This window comes from Triplophysa rosa, linkage group LG21 (genome assembly GCF_024868665.1).
Source record: "Triplophysa rosa linkage group LG21, Trosa_1v2, whole genome shotgun sequence".
Lineage (NCBI taxonomy): Eukaryota > Metazoa > Chordata > Actinopteri > Cypriniformes > Nemacheilidae > Triplophysa > Triplophysa rosa.
Window position 1 is genome coordinate 1,665,718 of NC_079910.1, and position 7,500 is coordinate 1,673,217.

At 39.8% G+C, this 7,500-nt stretch overlaps 1 protein-coding gene across 1 annotated transcript in view; it reads left to right on the forward strand.

The window, feature by feature from the left end:
- The window catches only part of LOC130572033 (V-set and transmembrane domain-containing protein 2-like protein), a 31,154-nt gene that overhangs the window by 13,282 nt on the left and 10,372 nt on the right, over nucleotides 1-7,500 (forward strand). The window lies entirely within an intron of this gene.

Consider the following 7,500-nt stretch of genomic DNA (forward strand, 5'->3'; position numbering starts at 1 on the left):
GAACGATGTTGAATTTGTGTCGTATATCATTGGGGTTTGCCGTTGTCATGGATACATCCGATAAAATCCCCACTGAGAGTGTGAAATGGTGAAGTTCTTGAACGCTGTCCTCCTACCTAAAGATTTTCTCTTTTTCAAGTGATGTTCTGCAGTCCTCATAAAACACAACTGCAGTAAAAATGTGACATTTAAACAGCCTGTCTTTAAAGCAACCGAGGTTAACTATTACAGCGCGTGTAAAGACCAGCAGCTTTATAGTGTGGGATGGAACCGGACTAAAATTCAATTTGAAGACATCCAGTGGGCTTTCTTTCTCTTGTGTTTCATTCAACTGTATTTAATATTGTGTCTTAGTTGTTAAAGCATATTTTAAATAGGCCTATTCTGGTGAGAATTAATATATACACAGCCACGGGAAAAATTAAGATAACACTCCAAAATTATTTTTTGTTTCATTCTGTGAACTAGTGACAACATTTCTCCCAAATTCCAAACAACTATCTTTTTTATTTACATTTTTACGCAGTACGTTGACCGGCACAAACCGGTCAAAATAACAAATAAGATGCAGTGTTTGCAGATGTTGAATTCTGTAAAGAAAATAAGATATATTTATAGCTTAAACAACACAATTCTAATGTTTCTACATGTATTTTAGGATCAGTTCAATGAATATGTGACGGTTTTTTCACAGCTTTCATGTATCTTTGCATTCTCTCAGTCTTTAGATTTGATCCGTGTAAATTCAACACACATTGGACTGAAATAAACACAATACATGCAGAAATGATTTTCAAAGACAAAACTGGAGGGATCTCTTAATTTTTCTGCAGCTGTATATATAAATATATAACTGAATAACATAAGCAACTGTTGATTTCATGTATAAAACATGATGTTAGTGTGTAGATGATGGTGGTCTGGTCAGAGCATTGCTGCGTGGTTGCTAAGGGTTTGCTTCGGGGTCAGTTTTTAAATGTATGTCTATATTTTTTCATACTTGTTTTATTTCCAGACAAAACGTATGTGTAATTTGTTAGAAAAGGTAATAGCTCAACCTCTTCTGTAAAGACGGCATGGTTTGAGGTCCAGGAGCGTTTATGTCTGTAGCACAGGAGGTGCAGGATTTGACTTATGTGACAACATTTAATACTAAGTCTGAGTAATAGTTATAGTGATTCTTGCCTTAGCAAACACCATTCATCACCTGCTTTACTGTATCTATAAACTCCTTCCATTCATTTAAAATTAGCTATTGAGTGTTTTATGTTCTAGCGAGAGAGAGAGAGAGAGAGATAGAGAGGGTAAACACTACAGATGTGAGCACCAAATGTTGGGATTGAAATCATGTTTTGTTTTTAGCCCATTTCACTGACCATCAGAGATTGATTCGAGTTTCATCTTGTGATTTGTACTGTTTGAATAAGTTTATAAATGTGAGCAGGATCCGGTGATTTATATGAGAAGATACAGCACTGATAATGTAAAAGAGTCACTGCACATTCATCATATTCTCACAACAGTGTCTCTTGTCCTCCCACTGACATAAATAACACTAACACACTGTCCTGTGATATAGAGACACAGCCGGCACGAGCCCTCTGACACACACACACACACACACACACACACACACACGCATACACACAGGGATGGAAATGACCGGTGTGATGATCTAACCGCAGGTTCGTGTACCCTCACTATCATCACAACAGAATCCTAGTGCATTGCGTACTTCAGAGTATATGCTTTATTCTGCATACTGTTTTTAAAATAAAACGGCTCTGTTCTGATTTCTGCTTGTGTGTGCATGCGTTTTCCCTGAAGAAATACTATAGTTGCGTCCCAATTCGCATACTATCCGTCCTAAATAGTATTCGGAAATAGAATTAGTATGTCCCAAATCATAGTATGCTGAAATGAGTATTCTCAAAGTATTGTTTCCGTTGATAATTTGAATTCTTAACGGCTGATATTACTCACGCGAGAGGGTGGAGTTTAGTGACGCTACAGTGCATTAATCAAATTAAATAAAAGATGCTTCGCTAAATGAATAAGTGTAAGTATACAGTAAACATTACATACAAAATAATAACTGAATAAACACTTAAATGCAAGGAAGAGTTGTATTTTGATGTTCGTGACAGTTAAGGATCACAGTGTCGTCTAGGCAACAACGGCCACTTCCGTTTCACGGTGGTATGTCCCAGTGCGCGCATACAGTTTTTCTACGCACTAAAATGTATATACTTTTCTATTACAAAAACACTACATACTTTAAAGGCATAGTGTAAGTAGGCGAATTGGGACGCAGCACATATTTTCCAAAGTATGCAGTATACAACAGAGCACACTGCACAAAGTACTGTAGACATTACTGTGTACAATATACATGTCTAATTGTAGTATGCACTGTGCTCTGTTATATACTACAGGTGGTTATCTCAGGTATTCTGTTGCACTATTACAGTATACAAAGTGCATACTATACAATCACCATGAGTAGTGTAGGAAACAATTACATTTAGAACAAATGTATTTTGTTTCACCAAAATACGTTCCAGTACAGTTATTGTCACTACCGTTAAATCATTCAATATTGGATCTCAATGTGATAATTAATAATTTTCTAAAGTAAAACTGTAGAAACTGTATTGGTATTTTGGTGAAAACCACCCAAAGTAAAATTGTAAAGCTCACACGATGCTCTTTCACTTCTAGGGAGATTTGTTGAATTCCCATTTGTTTATTAAGTCTTAAATTATTCTCAGATGTTTCTCCTAAAATTTCATAACAAATGAGAGTGTAATTGTTGAGACACATGAGGTGTATGGAGGTGTAAAATAAATGTAGATTGTAGAGGTAAAATAATCTGGATTTGAGTTCATATTGAGATCTTCAATAATATTGACTTTTGAATGCAGACGAGACAAATCTGAGCTCAGTTTGACACATGTCGACATCCCTTCTCCAACTCTAACGACAGACACATTTGTCCGATTTCTGCCTCTTATTCTCAAGAGAAACATCTGAGACGCATTTGCTCTTCTCATTGATGTCTCGAAGAAATTATGATTCTGAAAAGCTCTCATCTGTGAGTTTTCTTTCACATCCTTATGGTTGCCATGGAGATTCTTCATTGCTGTAGAATGTTTTACTGTAGTTTCAGAAGTCATGGCTCTGAATAGGGTGCAGGTTGAGTTCAGGTTTCTTTTCTGTATCTCGGTCGCTTCTCTATGTTTTTCCCTCTTGAAATAGTGATCGTATGTGCGGCGCCAGCTCTGGTTTCCAGGGGCAACAGGTGCACTTGACTGCCACGAGAGCTCGTGTATGTGGGGGGGTAAGTGTTTGCAGGCTGGAGATTAAACGGCACGTTTGCTTTGAAGTAAAGCTCTTAGTCTCGCGTTTGACACGCCGGTGTCCAGAATTGCAAACACGTCATTTCAAGGATTTCAGCGACTCTTTCTTTCATCTTTGCATGCACTGACCCTCACCAGGAATGCAGGAGACACATATAATGCGATGCGAGAGCCTCAAAGTTGTCTTATGAAATACTTTTCTACATGTAACACTTGGTTTTAAAGCACCATTAAGTGAGCCACGTGGCTTATTCCAATTCCACGAGTTGAAGATGTTGTTATTGTAGTGAAATAATTGGATGTAATAAATAAAGCACAAACTAAATAAGATGAAAACTGAAGAAAAGTCCTCCAAACAGAGAGCAGAAGTGGTCTCTGTGTCGATTGTTTGACTTGTTAATTGCTCCATTTGTCTTTGCGGTCGTTGTCTTAAAGCGTTGTGTTATATCACAGGGCCGTGTCTCAGACACACGGCACATCCGCCAGCAGGGTTCTCTGTCTGTTTGTCCAGGTATTGATGAGGTTTGAGGAGAGAATCTCACATTTGTACTTTCTCTGGAGCTTACGGGAAGAAAAATGTCCCCAGGCGACGGAAATTCTGCCTGGCAGGACCGCGCGTGAATCACAAGACGTCTCCAATGATTTGTCATGAAATCACAGTATCTTCCTGAGGACAGATTCTGGAGGAAGTCTAGTCAACATTGTGATTTTATCGTCTTATTTTGGTTGAGAATATAGGCTACATCTTTGCTTAGTGCAGTTCATAAACGCTCTGTATGTTGTGTTGAGGTCATTTTGGTTGAATAAATCAGGCAAGAATGAGTCAACAACGTCCGTATTACAGGAACTGGATCATCTTCATGACTCTCTGCAGGTCAGAAGGCCACAGAGAATGGTCTTCAGCGACCTCATTTTCATACACGTAACAGTTCAATATTGAGACGAGATTGCAGAGTCTAGAAAGTAAGAAGAGAAAAATGTTATTGCTTAGAGTTCTCAGTCGGGTTTCGACTTAAACCTAAAATTGCTTAAAAGAGAACCAAATAAGAATGTAATTGTTGAAACACATGAAGAGTATGGAAGTTTAAAATGAATGCAGATTGTAGAGGATTTGGGAAAAATTCTATGAGAAACGTTTGCGTTCATTTTGAGATCTTCAATAATATTGACTTTTGATTGCAGACTTGACAAATCTGAGATCAGTTTTTTAGACATTGTTGACATCTCTTCTCAAACTCTAATGATAGAGACGTGATGAGACTTAAAGGGATTGTTGACCCAAAATTCTGTCATCATTTACTCTCCCTCTTGTCATTTCAAACCTGTATGACTTTCTTTCTTCCGCAGAACACAAAAGAAGATATTTTGAAGAATGTTGTTAACTGGCCCCCATTCACTTGCATTGGTTTTGTGTCCATACAATAGAAGTGCTGTTCGGTTACCAACGTTCTTCAAAATATCTTCTTTTGTGTCTTGAGTAAGAAAGTCATAACGGTTTGAAATGACAAGAGGGTGAATAAATGAAGACAGATTTTTCATTTTTTAAATTTTTTTCATTTATGCTGTCACTTTCAGCGTTTGCTCTCCATTTAATCTCATTGATGTCTTGGAGAAATAACTGAATCTCATGTGTGACTTTTCGTCCTAATGGAGAATATGGCTGTATATTTCAACGTGCATGTCCAACCTTGATGCTTAAATTCCGAAAGAAACACTTAACTGGAGCGAGAAGGAAACTGTTTTTATGAACATTATAAGAAATAAATATTTATGAATTTACAGATGGGTGAAAATGCTGTTGTGTCTTATGACCTACATTTTCAAATTCTTTATACTCGTGTTTTGTTATCAAGGACATGAATTAGAATGAATGATAAATATGCATGCCTTTAGCTTCTTATATTTTGTGAAGCGTTTAAATGTTAGAATAAAGGTCGGACAGTGATGATGTGAATGTAAAGGCGACCGACGCTGTCTGAATGGTGTTGTCGAGTAAATGGTTGAATTTGTGTTGGATTTTAAAGCAGCTCTGGTGTGTGTGTATTGTGTTTCACAGCAGCGTCTCCTTCACGACGCTTTGATCTAAACTCAATCAACCACAGATTCACATTTCAAAGGCTCGAGCCGAGAAACCTGCTGCCTGCTTCTTCAAATGAGCGTCTCCACCAAATGAACCCGTTCTCCACCTCTTCCTCACTTCTCTTTTGTGATATTTAGGGCGTTTACGCTCATCTCCGTGAGAGAGAGAGAGAGAGAGAGAGAGAGACTGCAGCTGATGGGCTGGGTCGATGAGGTTTTCACTGAAAGCAGACTCTTTGATAGAGATGGTGATTACGCGGATGCCTCTCTCGTATCTCATCTCCCTTTCTTCCGTTCCCTCTGAAATAATGATGCCCCAGGACCCCAATTATAATATGCAGATCGGGTAGCGGTAATTACAGCGAGCGCTTTCCTGTCATCGCCGTCCCAGCGCGGCTGCGGCACACACATTACATGAGGTTTACTGAAGGAAAAAGACGCCAGTAAAACCAGAGAGTGAGCAGGTCTGATGTGAGTCTCTGACATGTTTTACACACGTTTTATTGTCCAACAGACGGCCGTTTATTCGCAGTTGTTGAACAGCACACCTGCCGTATCAACCATTCTTTCGAGGTGTCGAGAAGTTTTAGGTTCAGAACAAAATAATCACAGATGAGATCTCTTTAATATTTCAATTATTTCTCTTAGATCCCTGTTGAAAAACCAGCATATGCTAGTTAGGTAGGTTTTGAAGCATGGTAGCTGGTTTGTGCTGGTTTATGCTGGTCATTTGCTGGTTTAAGCTGGTTCTTAACCAGGACCAGGTTAAACCAGCACATGACCAGTTTAAGACCAGCTCATGACCATCTTAAACCAGCACAAGACCAGTTTAGGACCAGCTCATGACCATCTTAAACCAGCACAAGACCAGTTTAGGACCAGCTCATGACCAGCTTAAACCAGCTCATGACCCTTTTAGGACCAGCTCATGACCAGTTTAGACCAGCACAAGACCAGTTTAGGACCATCTTAAACCAGCACATGACGAGATTAGGACCGGCTCATGACCAGTTTAAACCAGCATGTGACCAGTTTAGGACCAGTTTAGACCAGTTTAGGACCATCTTAAACCATCACATGACCAGTTTAGGACCAGCTCATGACCAGCTTAAACCAGCACGTGACCAGTTTAGGACCAGCTCATGACCAGTCTAGACCAGTTTAGGACCATCTTAAACCAGCACATGACCAGTTTAAGACCAGCTCAGGACCATCTTAAACTAGCACATGACCAGTTTAGGACCAGCTCATGACCAGTTTAGACCAGTTTAGGACCATCTTAAACCAGCACATGACCAGTTTAGGACCAGCTCAGGACCATCTTAAACTAGCACATGACCAGTTTAGGACCAGCTCATGACCAGTTTAGACCAGTTTAGGACCATCTTAAACCAGCACATGACCAGTTTAGGACCAGCTCAGGACCAGCCTAAACCAGCACATGCCTAATGAGCAAAAGTCTTATCTTCAGGCGGTGATCTGAGCAAGGATGGATTTCCCAGCGTGACTTTTTGTCTGGACAGACGTCTTGGGAACCCTGTGGGTTCGACAGTGACCCCCCCCCACTGCGTTCAGGCCTGTTTGAATGGGATTATGGGTAAATGAAGAGTCGCTCTAAAGGAAGCAGTTAAGAGGATTTGGGTGTGTTAATAGCCGTATGAGGAAGGATTCTGTTCGACACGTCTTCATTTCACACCGGGCTCGTTTGAGAGAGCACAAGCTGCACTACCGCACGCTGCGAGTGACCCCGACGTGCCGTTTATCCGACCGCCCCGACTGTGTCTGATTTTGAGCTCATTTTAATGGTTAGCAACATGTGATACTATTCTTAAGTTGCTAATACTGGGTGTACTTATAAATACTATGGTATTCATTTATTACCGTAGCAGTTGAATGCAATGTAACCTACTGCAAAATATTGGCACAAACAGTTTCCAAACCACCGTGTTAGTTTGCTAAACTCTTTAATCGTCGACACGAGCCACTGTATTTCCAAACCTGCGTTTGCCGACTGAAATCTTTGAGCTGGTGAATTGGCTGTAAACTGTACAATCTCCCCACG